General features: G+C 33.1%; 1 pseudogene; it reads left to right on the top strand.

Annotated features, from left to right (window-relative positions):
* Positions 1 to 5,805: 5,805 nt before the first annotated feature.
* LOC145060398 (secreted RxLR effector protein 161 pseudogene) lies at positions 5,806 to 6,537 on the top strand (annotated as a pseudogene).
* Positions 6,538 to 20,190: the final 13,653 nt, after the last annotated feature.

The raw sequence follows: 20,190 nt of genomic DNA, 5'->3' as shown, positions 1-20,190 counted from the left end.
CGTTTTGCTATTGATTTAAACCTTTTAAATCAATTCCGACTTACACTTAATCTTATAAGTATAATCATATTTACTAAACTTTTAGTAAATCTTGACGAGTATCTTGGTTACTCTTATGGTGGACTTGATCAACACACAACTTTGTGTACTCGATCTCTTAGTCCTTCACTTGACACTTTGTCAATGAATTAGTCTAATTTCCAAATATGAAATTTCACATTCATCGTGCAACCAAGTTGCATGATTCCAAGTTTCTGTCCAATTGAAACTTGGGCGATGAGAAACTCTCCCTATTTTGGTAAATTCTCGACTTTCCATAAATAACATAATAAGAACCAAATCCATTATTGCTAATAATAGAAACATTCAAACATCAATTTTTCATATACGCCATTGCAAGGATAAATAAATAATATAAAATCAAAATTTATTTTATTGCGGAAAAATTTGTCCTTACAATGCAATTCATTGAAAAACTATGCTAATACAGTAATCTAATTCTAACTCTAAGTAGTAGCTCAAGAATCTAATCTTCGAGAAATGCGATCGAAATCCATTCCTTCCCGGTTAGATTCTGCTCACTTCTTCCCTTAAGCTTCCTTTCTTTTCTTTGATCCTACAAAACATCAATTGTAATCTTATCACATTATGTATTAAGAATCTAGAATAGAAGCTTAAAAGAGTTAGTTAATGGATTTTACCTATATTAGAGCCATACGTTTCGACTCTCCCATCTCTTAGATCTCTTAGGTAAATGGGGCAGCTTCGTCTTCAATGCCCTTTCTCTTGGCAATAAAAGCAAATTGACTCTTTTGGAACATGACATGGAACTACTTCAGACATTGCCTTTCTCTTATGATCAAAATTTCCGATCATAGCATGTCTTTCGTTGTCATTGTCCATATCCATAGAGGTCTTGAAGGCAGATTCACCAATCAACTTTGCTTTTCTATTGCGCCAAACCATTGCTGATTCAGCAGCAATAAGCATATAGGTGAGATCTATAAGGGTCACGTCGCGGTTTATCATATAGTAATCTCTTACGAACTCACTATATGAGTTAGGAAGTGACTGAAGAACCCAATCAACATCCATTTCCTCATAGACAACGGATCCCAACACTCTTAACCTATCAATGTGTGACTTCATCCCTAGGACGTGTGCACACACCGACTTTCCTTCTTTATGTTTACTTGCCAAGAGGGCTTGAGTGATCTTGAACTTTTCAATCCTTTGAACTTGTGGGTTAGGGAGAACAATTGGAGGAGGTGGAGGAAGAGAAGCATGATCTCTTGTTCCTCGATCGAATCGTGGAATATCATCTTCATGTGGAATGCTTGTTCCACGGGATTTGGGAAGACCATATTTGTCGAACTTTGACATCTACAAAATGGGAGAAAACGAATTCAAGTTAGTTGATTGATCAAGTCCTTAGTAAATCACCCAAATGAGATACTAAGGCTAGGACCCAACACAATATTCTACAACTCGGGAGAGGGATGCCGTAACCCAAATTGCAGAACATTTGAAGGTAACTAAATGACGATTCACTAATTTCCACCATGAAAAACAAAAAAAAAATTTAAGTTTTAAATCTATGAAAACTCCTAGATCCTATGAGATTCATTGAACATTTCAATGGCATGTTTAAATCTTGATATGCCCCTCTTGTTTGTGACTGGGATGTCGAGGATCACAAAGCAGGTGTGAATAACCATGCAAACTTACATGGTACCCTCACATGTTACAGTCACCTATTCGATGTGTCGGTAAACCACACACGCTCCACCGAACTATGACAAACATTGAGTCACCCTTTGCTACCTTTACTTAGAACCATTTAGTGTGCCGGTAAACCACACACGCTCCACTAACGTCTTAGCAAGGGCACAAAGTGTAATTTCATGGAATTGCATCAATTCACTTTGCCTAAGTAACTAAGATTGGGAATTTTATGAAAACATTTAGTTACTTTTAGTAATTCCTTATACTTATAATGGAAGGTTTCGTCCTATCCTACCCGTTTGGCTAACAACCCTCCACTAGTCAAGAGTGCGGTGGGTAAGAGTGGATACCCATTCAATCGCCATTTTATAGGCAATTTCCTTAAACACCCCTTATAGACCAGCTTCATGAATGAGGCCTACTAACGGTAAGACTGACTTTTACTCATACATATATATAATGTTAGACCTTTAATGTTATATATATAGTATAGGGTGTATTTTACACTTTTAAAATATTAGGTGGTCAAATTTAACAATTATACTTTTAATTCAATTAAATTTTAAACCTAAACTTTTATGGATTTATTAAACCTCTTTTAATTATACTCCTTAATTAATTAATAAAACCATAAGGGTGTAATTTGAACTTTTCAAACAATACTAGGGTTTTTAGAATTTAACATTCCTAATTAAACTTTTAATCAACTTTTAAATTCCAAAACTTGAGGGCAAGTTTTGAAACATTTCAAAACATTAGGGTTTAGAATTTAAATGTACATCAAATTAAACAATTAATCAAAATTTAAATTCCAAAACTTGAGGGCAAGTTTTGAAACCTTTTTCAAAACATTAGGGTTTTAACTATTTAAATTTCAAAACAACAAAACCTTTGGGTTCAAATTTAAACTATAAAACCTAAAGGGGAAAACATGAAACTTTTCATAACAACAAGGATCAAATAACAAATAATCTAAATTAACATTTAATCACATAATTATCCATATTCGATTTATTTAATGAATTCTTGCAAAACAATTTACCAATTTAATAATTAATCAATTATCACATAAGGAAACAAATATTTTATTAATTGATAAATATCTTCAATTAGATCAAGAATATAGTCAAATATATCATAAAATCGGATTTATATTGATCTAATATGATAAGGTAACTATCCATAAGCAAAAACAGCAAGAAATCGTGAAGATATCCCCATCTGACGAGTTGACTCGTCGAGTCTGCATGGACTCGGCGAGTTCAGCTATGGACTCGGCGAGTCCAGCCTCCAGAAACCAAAAAATCGAATTTTTCAAACATGTCAAGCATCAACACAATAGAAACCAGTCTAGTCTCGGATACCACTGATGGGTTTTGGTCATAAGACATCATATGTGCTCATACAAACCCTAATGCTTGGATCTAGGTTTCTCTATTGTACATGCAAGTTATCCAAGACTATAAACCCTAATTCTAGCATACAAGTAATCATATTAACATGAGAATAGGTTTAAGATGTTACCTTGATTGTTATGTAGCAATAACAATCTCAAATCTCCTTGTTATTGACTTTGGAAGGCTTAGAGTCACAATTGTCACTCCTCTAATGGTACACAAACACCATAAGCAAGAGGATGAAGAGGAGAGAGGATGGAGGCTGCCCAAAAACATCTACAAACCCTAGAGAAGTCTTAGCCACGTTTTTGGTCCTTTAAGGGTCTATATATAGTGAGGCTATTAGGGTTATCTAACAAGGAAACCCTAATTTGGATGCTTAAGCCCTAAGCAACCCATGGAGCCCTTTCCTTAAGGCCTTGGACGATTTCATATGGGCTTCCCCCATAGAATTCGTCCACCTTATAATAAAAGGCAATCCATGGCCCAAATTGCAATTATCTTATAATTACAATTCCAGTCCCTTAAGTTTAATTAATCTCTTTTAGTCACAAAACTAATTACCAATTAATTATTGACTAATATTAATTAAACAATATGATTTCTCCTTTAATATATTATTCTCATAATATATTAATAAATCATATTTAATCCTTTCTCTCCATAATTCATCCTATCAAGTTGCTTTGGTGAAGGCAACCCAAAAGGACCATGCACCATCGGGTCAAGTACATACCAAAATAGTTATGGACTTAGACACTAATCCAACAGATGTTTGGGGCAAGTATCGTACTCCTTCGATTTCCGGTGCTTCTTATTTCCTTACCATCATAGATGACTTCAGTAGGGAGGTTTGGGTTTATCTTCTTAAACACAAGAATGAAGCAAGCAGCTATTTAATTGACTTTCACAACATGGTGAAAACACAATTTGAAAAACAAACCAAGCGAATAAGGGCAGATAATGGAGGTGAATTCATATCAGGCTCCATGAGAGATTTTTATGCTAAGGAAGGAATCATATTGGAAACCACATGTCGATATACCCCACAGCAAAACAGGGTTGTGGAACGAAAACATAGACACATTCTTGATATTGCAAGAGCGTTGAAGTTTGAGGCCAATGTGTCAATCAAGTCTTGGGGAGAGCGTGTTCTCACAGCTAAGTACATTATCAATAGATTACCCTCAAAGGTCATTAAACATAAGACCCCATATGAAGTCCTGTTTGGACAAAAAACCTAATTATGACCACATGAAAGTCTTCGGAAGTTTAGTTTATGCAAGAAACACGGAAACCAAGGGAGATAAGTTTAAAGTGAGGGGGAGACTAGGCATGTTCATTGGATATCCACAAGGAAAGAAAGGATATCGAATATTTGTCCTTACCGATAAGAAGATCATTGTCTCTAGAGACGTCAAGTTTGTGGAAAATGTTGTTCCTTTCTCTGATAATATAGAAAGGAACAATAGCGAAGCAAGGCTCGATGATTTTCTAGGAAACACTATCGAAGAAAGTGATGAATTAACACGAAGGGAGGCTGATCAAGGTTTACTGAGCGAACCTAAATTAGACCCGGGTACACGTGATAGAACGAGACCACCATTGATCTAAACTTGTCTGAAGATCCAACAGATCCTATTACAGAAGACACAACTTATCAAATGCAACCCACTGAAGAACACAGAGATAAAAGAAGCAGGTCTAGACCCAAATATCAAGATGACTTCATTGTGGACTTGCCATCTTCGGTAGACCATGCATCACCCACCGCCAATCAACAACTTTCGACGGTACATCCTATACTTAAATTTTTGTCTTATGATCAGTTTAGCGATCCGCAAAAAGGTTTTTTAACTTCAGTTAGCTCAAACCATGGGCCGAAACATTTTAATCAAGTCGTGTAGGATGTTAAGTGGAGAGAAGCGATGCAAAAAGAAATAAATGCTCTTGAGGAAAATGGAACTTGGTCACTTGAGGAGTTGCCAAAAGGAAAGTGTGTTATAAACTCTAGATGGGTCTATAAGATTCAATAGCAACCAAATGGTGAAATTGAGAGGTACAAGGCACGACTTGTTGCAAAAGGCTTCACTCAGTTGGAGGGGGTATACTTTCATGACACTTCTGCTCCGGTGGCGAAACTTGTTACTGTCTGAACCTTACTTGTTGTGGCTGTAAAAAGAGACTGGATCCATGCATCAACTTGATGTCAACAATGCATTTTTGCATGGAGATTTGGATGAGGAGGTGTACATGATGATACCTCAAGGTTTTATCAAAGAAGGTGATAATAGAGTATGCCGGTTGCGAAAATCTCTTTATGATCTCCGGCAAGCATCACGTAATTGGTATCACAAATTTACAACGGCTTTGCTCGCAATAAATTTCAAACAATCGCATGCGGATCATTCACTTTTCATATACAAGCAACAAGGAAGTTTTGTTGTGGATCTTATATATGTCGACGATGTCCTTATTGTTGGGAATGATGTTTCTATGATACAAGACACAAAAATGTATCTAGACAAAATGTTTAGCATCAAAGATCTAGGCTCATTGAAGTATTTTCTTGGACTAGAGGTGGCTCGAACCTCGGATGGTTTGGTTTTGAGTCAACGTAAGTATACTTTAGATATTCTTGAAGACAGTGGGAATGCAAGGTTGTCGACCTTGTAGCTTTCCGATGGAGCAAAATCTGAAACTAGAGCAAAGCAAGGATAGTCCTGTTGTTGATGCTAGTCAATGTCGGCGTTTAATTGGAAGACTTCTTTATGTACAAGACACTCGGCCGGACATAGCATTTTTGTTAAACATTCTGAGTCAATTTGTTTCTGATCCAAGGCAAACACACTTGAATGCAGTGCACCAAATTTTACGGTATTTAAAGGCAACACCAGGTCAGGGAATATTTTTTCCAAACGGTGGAGGAATGAATCTTGCGACTTATTGTGATGCGGATTGGCTTGGTTGTCCTGCCACCAGGCGTTCTCGTACTGTGTATTTAATTCTACTTGGAGGTGCACCCATCTCCTGGAAAACCAAAAAGCATTCCGTTGTTTCCCATTCTTTAGCAGAGGCAGAGTATCGAGCCATGGCATCGTCTGTTAGTGAAACTTTGTGGCTACGTTGGTTATTGAAACACTTGGGACCTCCTCCCATTGGTCCTACACCTTTGTTTTGTGATAATCAAGTAGCAATGCACATAGCTAATAATCATGTGTTTCATGAACGGACTAAGCATGTTGAAATGGATTGTTATTTCGTCCGTGAACGAGTTGAGTCCAAAGAGGTTCGTCCAACGCATGTTCACACTACACATCAAGTTGCTGATTTATTTATTAAGGCTTTGGGTTCACAACGTCTTCACTTTTTTCTTAGCAAATTGGGCATTAGGAACTTACATGCTCCAACTTGAGGGGGAATAAGGGAATTGAAAAACGGAGAGTTATCCTCTCCTGTAATATCTTATTTATTCGTTAGATTATTTGGTTATTATCCATTAGCTTGGCGTTATCTTTGTTTTCTTGTTAATCAAGAACTCCTTGTATTTAAACCATTTTGATAATTGAATAAACAATAACTTTTAATCCACTGAAATTTTCAAATTATTCATCAAAAGAATTTATACATTGATTAGTTTATGATACTTATCGTTTTAGAATAAATAAACTAAATGAAGCGCGCACACACACACACACATATATATATATATATATATATATATATATATATATATATATATATATATATATATATATATATATAAGGAGTTAAAATTATATATGCGGTGCGGTTTTTGCAAAACTAAAAACCACACCGCACAGAAAGTTCTCGGTTTTTGTAAAACTATAACTGCAACCTCGGTTTTTTTCGGCGAATGCGGTTTTTCCGGTTTTTTTTGGTTTGCGGTTTGGTTTTTGCTCACCCTTAATTAATAGAGTGTTGGAGCTACTGATTCTTATGTTCATCGTAACATGGACTGTTTGGTTGCTTAGGTCTTGTGTTTTGAACGTCATAACTTTTTCATACAATCTCAGATTTTAACGATATTTATATCCACACATTCGTATTTGAGTCTAGTATAACTTTCGTTAAGATTACTATCTTTAGAAGTAATATATTTTTACTTAAAGTTTTATAAAAAAATATTCATAAATTCACAAAGAACTAATGGATATAAACATTCTTTTTTTAAAAGTAATATATTTGTACTTACGATCTTTATGTCTATATGTTCTTTATGAATGTATGTATGAAAGTATTTTTTTATAAAATCGCAAGTAAAAACATATTACTTTTTAATGGGAATAATCTTAATGAAAGTTGTATTAGACTCAAATACGAATACATGGATATAATGATCGTTAAAATCCGAGATTATATGAAGAATTTACAACGTCCTGAACACAAATCATAAGCCAAACCATAAGATCTAATAAACCAAGCAGTGGAGGTCGTGAAGGACATAAGCATCAACAACCCAAACACCTCATTAATTATTTTCCCATGTAGGATGACGTGAGAAAAACCTAAAGAAATCAATCATAAGTACTGAATGTGAACAAAAACAACAATGACTTATTTTGCAACAAAAAATATCAAAGACCAAATGTGTAAAAAAAATATTAAAGACTAAATGTGTACAAAATGAGAAATATATTACCCTTTTAAGTCATTTTTATCGGCTTGCTTGGAGTAACCGATCGTGAAGATTGAATGTGTACAATTTAACAAGTTGAAGGGATAAATGTGGATGAAAAAAAACTTAGTGACCAAATATGTACAAATAGAAAAATATATTACCATTTTAATTCATTATCTATATTAGAAACAATTAAATATTAATTTCATTAGTAAATCATTGGAAATATAGTATGTCTGTTATCCGATAGAAATAGTCAACCCTACTTTCTCAAAAATGCATTAATAATATAATTATGTCAAAAAATTAAAGTACATTCAGTCGGAAACTTTTCTTATGAATTAAGGGATAATGACTTGAGAGGGTAATGTGTTTTAGCTTTTGGTCATATTTGGTCACTAAATTATTTTTCGTGCTTTATTAACCCTTGAACTTGTTGAAACGTGTATATTATACCATTATGACGGTTAATAGTGGGTTTTTCTGTTCCCGACGTGGTTTCCGGCCAAGTATGATTTTTCGATCATATTCTCTTGCGACATTTCTAGCATTCCTTACATCCGGACACATTTTTAATCTAGGTTTTATTGAAGGAATTAGACACAAAAACCAGAAAATAAACATACAAAACACACCCAACTGTGTGTTCTTGGGGATTGTGTGTGAAAATTCGAAGCTCATGAAGATAAACATGAACATGAACACACAAATCGTAGCTTCCGATCTGCAAACCCTTGTTGGAACAATTGACGGTAAACCCTTGTCGGAACGTCAGCGTCTTCTCCAGAACGCCTTTCTTCCTTCTGATTTTCCACAAAACCAAGCTCCGATCCGCAAACCCTAACACATATGGTTCAGATCTGGGTTTTAAGGCAAAGGTTTCCAAATGGTCTTTCTTGTTCGTCTCGTTCATCAATGGCAGAGTTGTAACTCTTTCAGATTTCGAGCTTCCATTTGGATCCAAATCCATAGATTTAGGGATTTTTAGGTTCTACACACATGATGAACACACGAACAATTTATTGGTTCGCTTTTCATATTCAAGTTTGTTTTTTGTTTGTTCGTATTCCAGCTATTTTTCGATTCAGTGACAAAGACGATGAGGACATCTAATATGGGTTTTATTTCATAGATGGGTTTTGATTAACCACCATTGAAACCCTTAAAACCTTAAAAATCTAAGATAGGTTTTGATGAACCACCATTGGATCTTTGATGATTTGTGTTCAAACCAAAACTTTTCTGAAAATCGTTCACATAAGAATATAAGTACATCGCATTTCTAGTCTTGTTTCAGACCAAGAGTTCTTATCTTGTTTGAATCCATCCAATTTCTGATTTTTGCGTTGAGTACATCTGAACCTGTGAAACAACCCCAAATAAAGATGAACGGAAAATCACACTTGACCAGAAACCACGTCGGAAACCGGAAAAGCCCACTATTATCAGTCATAATGGTATAATGTAAATGTTTCAACCAGTTCAATGGTTAATAAAGCATGAAAAATAATTTAGTGACCAAATTTGACCAAAAGCTAAAGTACGTTATCCTCTTAAGTCATTATCCCATGAATTAAAGCCTATGGATTTTTTGTAAGAAATCACGTGGCAAATGCCTTTCCATCGATATATCGATGATTACAAGAGTCATAAAATGACATTTTTTTTCTCTAGATGTATATGTAAAATAGCAAATATTATATATATATATATATATATATATATATATATATATATACACATATATACATATATATATATATATATATATATATATATATACACTAGTTTATAACCTGTGAGAATCACGGTTATAAAATTAATTAAAATTTCTTGGTAAAAACTTAAAATTATTAACCAATTTTTTCAAATAAATTATTAATTAAAAGATATTTTTTAGTTATATAAAATTATAATCGTTGATTTAAATAAATAAATGAAATTATATCACCTTATAATATATATTTATTTTATTTTATTGTTTATTCTAATATTATTAATTTAGTGTAATTAGAGTATGAAATTTAAAAATTAAAATGAAGAATCAATTATTAATTTAATATAATTAGAGTGGAAATTTTAAAATTTAAAAATTAAAATGGATAATTAATAGATTGATATTAATGAGGATTTCTAATATTGTGACACTTGTCAATAGGAGAATAAGTTTATCTAGTTTTTAGAATAGGGATATATATATATATATATATATATATATATATATATATATATATATATATATATATATATATATAGAGAGAGAGAGAGAGAGCGAGAGTAATTAGACGACAAGGAGTAAGGTCATGGTTGACGGTATCTTCCCTAATAAATAAGAATGATTTTGCCACATGTCATTCTCTCATTTAATTTGTCACATGTCATTTTGTCATAATTTAGAGATATATTTATTTTCCACTTGTCATTTATTTCATTTTCCATTTCTAATATATTATTAATTAGTTTCCATAAATTAAACCTACCATAATGATATTAATGTCAAATTTTAAATTTTAAATTTCAATTTCAATTTCAAATAAATTTACAATTTAAACAATTGTGTTTAATATGTTGTTATAATTAACCTGTTTAGTATACGAGTCTGATAACTAAACAATAATTTTAATTTATTTATTTTTTGCATGTTTTTTTTCTCATAATTTTTATTTATTTCAAATTTCAAATTCAAATAAATTTCTCATTTAATCGTTTCTATTTAACATTTTGTTTTAATCAACCCATATAATATACGGGTTTCACAACTAGTTATTTATATGCCACATCAACACCACTTTAATATCACAGATTAGTAATGGTAACCATGACAATCATTATTTACCTTTATAAATTATTTTTAAATTCAATCTAAATAAAAATTTATAACTTCATTGACTATAACCAGAAATACATAACATGCACTTAAAGACATAACACTTAAAAAATACATAAAATGAAATATAAAACATCAAAACTAAATAAAAACATCCATAAATTTTTTAACCCAAAAAAAGGTATAATTTTTTATTTTAACTTTTACTGCCAAAGCTACTTCATGATCCTCCGGGTAAATAACTTTTATCTTATATTAAAATCTTCATGTTACCAACTTGTTATTTCCTAAACTCTTTTTATTAGAGAGATAGATGAAACATTTTTAGTTGCGGTAAATTCAAATGAATGATGGTGTTATTTATTTATAATATAAAAAAATTGAATTTTGAAAACAATAAATGGTCAAATGGTTTAAATAAGAGAGCAATAGAAATTTGATGTAGAAACAAGAAAGAAATAGAAGATATGGACAGGGGTGTCGAGCTTAGCTCTTTCCATGGATGAGGGGTAGTGTACGCCACATCCATTGTGCCATGTCACACCTCATGTTGATGATTTTAGCATTATCAATATAATTTAATGTAGTTATTATCAATACTGAGATATGATGAGTTCTAATTACTCACTGAGACCGGAGGTACGGGGTGCACACTCATAGTGATAAATGAGAATTCACGAATAGGGGGTCTGGGAAAACGCCCCTAGGTTCAATTTTCCAAGGGCAATTCCCCTTGTGGGGTCTAAAGGGCAGACCCCTACCAATAGATTGTTGATTTCCTTTGTTGCAATTCACAGTTTATTCATTCATCAAATGGATGTTAAAACAACATTCTTGAATGGTGATTTAGAAGAAGATGTATATATGAAACAACATGAGGTTTTTGTTATACCTGAGAATGAGCATAAGGTGTGTAAATTGGTTAAATCATTTTATAGGATGAAACAATCACAAAAAAAGTGGCATCAAAAGTTTGATGATGTTTGCTTGTCACATGGTTTAAAATTGAATCAACCAGACAAGTGTGTATATAGTAGCATTAATGAGTCTGGAAAAAGAGTGATTACATGTTTATATGTGGATAATATGTTGATCTTTGGTACATATCAAATTTAAGTTGACATGACCAAAGAGTTTTTATCATCACAGTTCTCCATGAAATGGATATAGGGGAGACAGAAGTGATTCTTAGAGTAAGAATCAAACATGAACATTAAGGAATCTTAATTTTACAATCTCATTACATTGAGAAAGTACTTAAGAAGTCTAATTGTCAGATTGTTCTCCTGTGAGTACTCCATTCGATCTAAGTACGAAACTTATGCCAAATACTGGTGAAAAAGTTTCACAACTTGAGTATTCGAAGATCATTAGATGTTTGATGTATGTTATGACCAACACAAGGCTGAATATTGTATTTGATGTAAGAAAACTTAGTAGTATTACTAGCACTCCTTGTACTCATCATGATCAAGCAATAAGGAGGATGTAAAAGTATCTTAAGAAAACCATGGATTATGGTTTCACTTATATAGGGTTTCCTTCTGTTATAGAAGGATCTTTAGATGCTAGTTATATTACAAATATTGAGGACCACTCTTCTACAAGTGGTTGGGGTGTTTCTTCTTGGTGGAGGTTCAATTTAATGGACTTCTAAGAAACAAACATACATCATAAGTTAAACTATGGAATCTGAATTTGTAGCCCTTGCAGGGCTGGAAAAGAAGCAGAATGGTTAAGGAATATGATCTTTGAAATTCCTTTATGGCTAAAGCCTATATCACCTATTTCTATACACTATGATAATGATGTCACCTTGGCAAAAGCATACAATCAAGTGTATAATGGGAAGCCGCGATATTTGAGTATCAGGCATAGTATGGTATGTGAGCTCATTACTCATGGTATCATTTCTGTAGAGTTTGTTTGATCGCAACAGAACGTACTTGATCACTTGACTAAGGGATTAACTAGATACTTAGTAAGAAAGTCTGTTATATGGATGGGTTTAAGGCCCACTTGATATCCTTATGGGTGATATACCCAATTCCCTTCTAATACAATGTTAGAAGTTGAATTTAATATGGAAAGCTTGCTTATGGAGATTGGAGCACATTTAAGTTATTACATCCCAAGGAATGTGATTATAACTTGTAGAGTTAAAGAAACTTGATTATGTTCTTAATAGTTTTTTTTGAAAACGTGCATTAACAGGTGCATGATATAGAAGAATTACATATGTGAGTGTGAAGTGTTGCCGCTTTAGAAAGCATGGGTTGGGCTTTTATGCACTCGGTTATGTGTTATAACCACTTTTCTAACTACTGGTTTTGGCGCCAAAATGGATGTAACCACCATTTAGATTCTCTCTATCTCATCAAACGCAAAATAATTAGGAACTTTAAATGTTTTAGATTTAGAAGTGGTCCGACTTCTTAATAGTCGTTCTTTGATTATCCCAAATCTGATTTCGTGATACTTTAGGCTATAGGGTCGAAATTACAAAATTTAGAAAGTAATTAACTACAATCACGATTCTAGAATTATCCTATAGTGTTATCATCCTTGATAAAATATGTTTTGAGTGCACAATGATACATTACAACAGTTATTAGTGTTTCGAACCAAAAACAAAAATAATAGTTTTAAAAATCTAGCTCCCTAAGACATTCACAAATCATTTCGGTTTGAAATCATGCACAAAGAGTAGCTCCTAAGATGAAAGCATGTTGTATCTATAACATTAACCATAAAACATGTCCCCAAAGAAGTTCCGTACTCGCAAATATGATTCAAATATGTCATTCATTGCAAGTGATACCTGTCACACCATTGTTTCATGATTCAAAGAAGATACGTTCAACTCCATACTTTTCACATCTAAAAGTATATTAACAAACTCACCTCTTGGAAACGTAGTAAACATTTTTTGCTTGGAGCTTAGCAGGAGTTTTGTTATTCTCACGACAATAAACATAAATCCGTCGTTTGTAGGGTTCCAATCCAATAATCTATGATCTCAAATACCATTATAGTGTCATGCAACTTGCACTTGAATATACTATCCATCATTGTACATGCATTTATTCCGTAACATGATTTCAGTTTATTTATTTATTTATTTATTTATTTATTTATTTTATCAAAAATCAATATATACAATAAATCTTACTTTCCGTATTTGATTCTTTACTATTATATTTCATAAATACTACTGAAAACAATACTTGCACACTTCTGTATCACTTAACCACTTCAAAAGTAAACAAACTTGAATTATCAAATAAATTCTAAGACTTACATAAACTTTATGTTTCTTAATATAAACAAATAAAGAAACATACAAGATACTGCTCGCATTCGAAAGACCGTTGCACTACGAACATAATAAACTACCACAAAAAAGTTTATCTTGTTGATCTGTAATTTTATTCAACTAAAGATCCAAAAATACACATGTTATAATTACGTACTTTATTTCTTTAATCACTTAGAAGAGAATCAACATCTGTTTTTGATACATACATATATATATATATATATATATATATATATATATATATATATATATATATATATATATATATAGAGAGAGAGAGAGAGAGAGAGAGAGAGAGGTGTAAGTTCAATCGAGAAAAATAAAAAATGTCGAGAATGTGAGAATCATTCTCATCCAATTATTTATTTTTGTCCCAAGACACTCCAACATACTATGCCGATGGAGGATGAATAATATTCATATATTCTTATATAAATATAAGTGTATTCATATATGAATACACCACCTCCTTCCGTCACCAACAACCACTACCACCGCCACCAACCACTACCCTCACCTCTGCCACCACCACCACCTCCACAATCAACCACCAACAACAACTACCACCTCTGCCACTACCTACCGCCGTCTTATTCATATATGAATAATCAGTTCCGTTATACTTATTCATATATGAATATATGTATTTTTATATGAATAAACTTATATATATATATATATATATATATATATATATATATATATATATATAAGTATACATATTCATATATTAATATGATCTGTTATGTCGGCCCAGTATGCTGGAATACTTAAGCGCCAGATTCGAAATGAGTGGCCCACATTCATTCTCTCATTCTCAACCTTTTTTTCTCAATTGAACCCTCCTCGACACACACACACACATACACACACACACACACACATATATATATATATATATATATATATATATATATATATATGTTCAAGTATTCTAACTAATTATTATGTGAATGTATGAATGATTGTGGTCCAATCAATTTAAAAATCTGATTAGGGGTATAATAGTGATCTTGACTAAATTTAATTATGGCAAATATTTAAAACATCGATCCCTCATCACCATAAAGATAGACATCACAGAGTCCTCGTCGATGCAAACCCAAAAGATCAATAAAGCCACCACAATCTTCCTTCCTTCATGTTGTCGATCCCAGGCCTCTCTTCTAATGGTTACACACTTTCTACTTCTCCTAATCTTATCTCCATGAATGAAACCTTAGCCATTCATCATCACTGATTACAAGCCCTAATCACCGATTACAAGCCCTAACCACGTATACAAAGCTACCACCATCCTCCACCAATCGCCGATTTGACGGCGTCGTTTGTGTCCTCCTCATCGCAGCAAGGCAGTGGCTCAGACTCCCGCCCTCATCATCATCTCTATATCGCAGAGATCCAGAGACGCTTCCACACCCTCTTTCACTGTAGTTATCGGTCCTATCCTATTTTCTTCCCGACTTCCGTCCTTAATCATCATGTGGTCCAAGAAGAGAGGGGGATCAGAGTCGTCTAGCTTTGCCGGTGATGATGGCGTCGTAGCCAAGTTGCTAATAGATTTCGATTTTGGTAATCTCTCCGCATTCATAATCGATTCTCCTATGATTCTCCATTTTCGGCTCTCGACTTACTATATCATACAAAATTATTTTGGTTTAATAAAGATACAATTAACCATTACCAGTTTTCTTTTTTTACTTCTTCCTACCAATTGTTTATGTTTTGGTCTCATCGAGATTTTATCTCTATCAAATTGATAATTTAAGCATCATAATGTTTTGTAACTATAGGTGGTGGTTGCGAATGGAGGAATAATTTTCCTCAAAGGGAGCCTCTCCTATTAAGAAGACTTCAAAAGGTACCCATTATGTACCATAAAACCATCAAAATGATAATTCTGTAACGCAAGTTCTTCTCCGATTCTTGATCTTAATTGTTAATTTGGCACTCAATCTGGGTTTTAATGAATGATGTTCTTGAACATGATTTATAATTCTAAAACCGATTTCTGCTTCTAGAATCGATTTTTTTTTCTCCCACTTTTTTGGAAATGGATGTTTCTTTACCTTTTTCTCCCTTTTCTTTTTATCTTCCAAGGTTTTCCTGCTTTTTAGTAATATGCAAAATTTGAGTAAGATCAATGTTTTATTTTTATTTCTTATGTTTATTTGACTATTTGATATATAAACTAGGTATGTAACCAAGCAAGAATACACATTTTTGTAGAAGGATATCAAGTGGTCAAATAGGGTCGCCCAAAAGGTATAATTCTTTCAGAATAAACTAGTTGAATTGTTTATCAGATTATAAAATTCTGAAAAAATAGAAGTTTATGATAATTTTTAAGGAGAATGTACTTGTTTGCATTTGTTATTCTTTCAGAATAGCTTGAAGAAGGAATCAAAGATTCATCATACAAGAGAAAGACATGAAACTGAGTTCAATAACAAGTTACATTCTTAAGATAATACATCACATTTTTATAAGAATTTGTTCAATAATTGTATATTTGAGAATGCTATTCCTAAGAATTTTATTCATATTGATGACATTCTGTTAAAATATGCATAATTATATTAAAATGCATGTGACTAATAGTCTGTAAGGACATTTATGGATTTGTATTTAAGTTCGGATGTGTATGAATATATAAGAACGTTGTTATTATTCAACTGCAGGTTCAAGAATTTTGTTATTATTCAATATTATTCTAATAGAATAACATTCTGACAAAAAAAATATCGTAGAACATAATTTTAACAAACTAACATTTTGGAAAAATTTAAACTGAATTAATTTTAAAAACATTAGAATTCAAAATTAAGATAATCAAAAATCCATTAAGATTCGAAAATTATCTTTTTAAATTTATGTTTCCTAATTTAAAAGTAATGGAAACATACAATTTTAGCATTCTTTTAATTAGATGGTATTATTCTAATTTTTTTAATTTAATAATATGGATAAATGATTTTCTTAAAATAACTAAAAGGACTGGTTCACAATCATTCCTACATCCACACAATAATTAGTTAGAGCACAATAACCTATATATATATATATATATATATATATATATATATATATATATATATATAGGAGCGTTCAATCGAGAACATTTCTTATTGCAAGAACATTTGAAAACAAATTTGAACTACATAATTTTTTAAAATTAAGATCATTAAATAATAGTAAAATAAATAAAAAATAACTAAAAGATGAAAAAAAAAACTCACTAACCAACACCACCCACTGCCCGCCACCATCACTCACCGCAACCCATCTCCATTACCCCCACCTACCACCCACCACCATCACCGCTACCCATCACCACCAACCACGACCACCACCCACCATTCACTATCACCACCACCCGTCACAACTACCACCCATCACCACCACCCCATCCCACCGTCCACTAAAACCACCACCCACCATTACCACCACCCCCACCACCCACCACAACCACCACTCATCCACCTTTACCACCCATTAGTATCACCCAGCCACCACCATCACCACCCATCACTACCACCGACCACCACCCCATCACCCACCACCCACTAAAACCACCACCAAATACCATCACTACCACCCACAACTACAACCCTCACCACCCACCCACATCCACTACCCATCACTGCCACCCACCATTATGACCATCACTCGCCACTACCACTAACCATCATCCACCACCACCACTCACTTTCACCACCCATCACCACCACCACACCGACCCACCACCAACAGTACCCGCCTCCACCACCCATCACCACCACCCGTACAACCACCCCTACCCACCACCCACGAAGACCACCACCACCACCCACCATACACCATCACCACCAACATCACCACCCACCCACCACTATTCATCACCACCACCCATCATCACCACTCGCCACTTCCATCACCACCTATCACCCACCAAAACCACCACCTGCCACCACCACTACCCGCCATCATAACCCCCACCACTGTTACCACCACCACCCACCCACCCACCTAACACCACCACCCGCCACCACCATCTCCACCAACTACTACCACCCACTCACATCATCACCACCTACCACCATCGCTAACCACTGCCTACCACCATCAACATCATCCACCACCAATACCAAACATCACTACACGCCACCACCACCTACCATCACCCTCCTATCAACACCACCACCAACAACCTATCCACCACTTATCATAACCACCACCCCACCCCACCCCCACACACCACCCTTTACCATAATCATCACCCACCATCTATCACCACCACAACACCACCCACTACCATTCACAACCACCACAAACCAACTATCACCCACGAACCCTATCACTCACCACCCACCACCACAACTCGTCACTATTACCCACCACCCTCCCCCACCTCCATAACCACAACGCACCACCACTCATCTCCACCCCCACTACCTACAACCACCACCACCATAAATGATTAAATGCATATAATGGCATAAACCGCATGTCATTATATGTATTTAATCACATAAATAACATGTAATTGAATACATATAATCACATGTGATTATATATATCTCATCATATACGATTTATAGTAACAAGATTCGTTTTCCTGTTTTCCATTCAATAATTTTTCTCATGTATTTAATCATATATGATTATATGTATTTGCTAATGCATGATTAATGTGACCAAAGATTTGTTTTTGTGTTTTTTATTCAATGGTTGTTCACTTATATATAATCACATATGATTATATATATCTAATCACATATGATTTTTATAGACAATATTCTTTTTGTCCATATAAATCATATGTGATTAGATACATATAATTTCATGTGATTAGATGTATTTAATCCAATATGATTAAAGTTAACAAAAAAAAAATACTAAATCAAGAACACGATAATAAATCTTATCCACATAAATCATATGTGATTCAATAGTTGTTCTCGTGTATTTAAATACATATAATCACATAAATCATATGTGATTATATGTTTTAATCAGACAAATCATATGTGATTAAATACATATAATTACATGGGATTATACGTATCTAATCACATATTATATATAGAAACAAAATTCGTTTTTAATTTTTCAATTTAATAATTTTCTCATGTATTTAATCAAATGTGATTATGTAAATTTAATCACATGATTAATATGGACAAAGAACAACTTTTGAATCAAGAACGCAAAAACAAATTTTGCACATATAAATCATATGTGATTTGATACATATAATTACATGTGATTAAATACATGAGAGAAAATATTGAATCGAAAATACAAAAACAAATATTGTTCATATAAATCATATGAGATTAGATACATATAATCTTATCAAATGTGATTATATAATGAAAAACAACTATTGAATCGAGAAAGCAAAAATGAATATTGTCCTCATAAATCATATGTGATTAGATACATATAATCGCATGTGATTATATGTATTAATCACATATGATTTATATGGACAATATTCATTTTTGCGTTTTCGACTCAATATTTAGTCTTCTATATTTAATTACATTTGATTATATGTATTTAATCACATATGATTTATATAGAAAAAAAAATTTGGTTTCTCGTTCTTGATTCAATAATCGTTCTCGTGTGACATTTCATGTAATTTTGCAAATCACAAGGACCAGTGGCGTGACGTTTTCCTTGAAAGTCCTCAAAGTGAGATACTTTGCAAACTACATGGACTAATTATGAAATTTTGTTTATTTATAATTTATATATATATATACAAAATTTCAAAGTTACAAAATTACACAAATGGTTCTTGAGGTTAGTAGTATATTGCAAAATTGGTAGAAGGGTAAAATAATTTTTTTATTAATATCTAACAGCTGAAAAGTTAAATTTAACGGCAGGAAGACTTTTCATGTAATTTTGCAAACCAAGGGGACAGTAGCATGACGTTTTCCTTGAAAGTTTTCAAAATGATATATTTTACAACCCACATGGACCAATTATAAAATTTTGTGAATATTTAATAATTTGTAAACTACGAATAGAAAATTAAATTATCTAAAAGCGTAATATATTTTTAATTGTCATTTATAACATAAACCGTTTTTTTTTAATAATTTATTAATACTGACAGGTTTTTTCAGGCTTAGTGGCAATAATGTGGGTTATAAAGTAATTTAAATAATGCGGTATATAAAGTAATGAAGTAACTTGATAAGAAAGTAAACGGGCGGCCACAGCCCACAGGCATGATCCAATCATTGAATCGGTAGGGGTATTTTTATCGTTTAATGCTAGCAAA

Source organism: Lactuca serriola, chromosome 6 (genome assembly GCF_051521515.1).
Source record: "Lactuca serriola cultivar US96UC23 chromosome 6, Lser_US96UC23_V15, whole genome shotgun sequence".
Classification (NCBI taxonomy): domain Eukaryota; kingdom Viridiplantae; phylum Streptophyta; class Magnoliopsida; order Asterales; family Asteraceae; genus Lactuca; species Lactuca serriola.
This window is presented reverse-complemented; position numbering and strand designations above follow the sequence as displayed.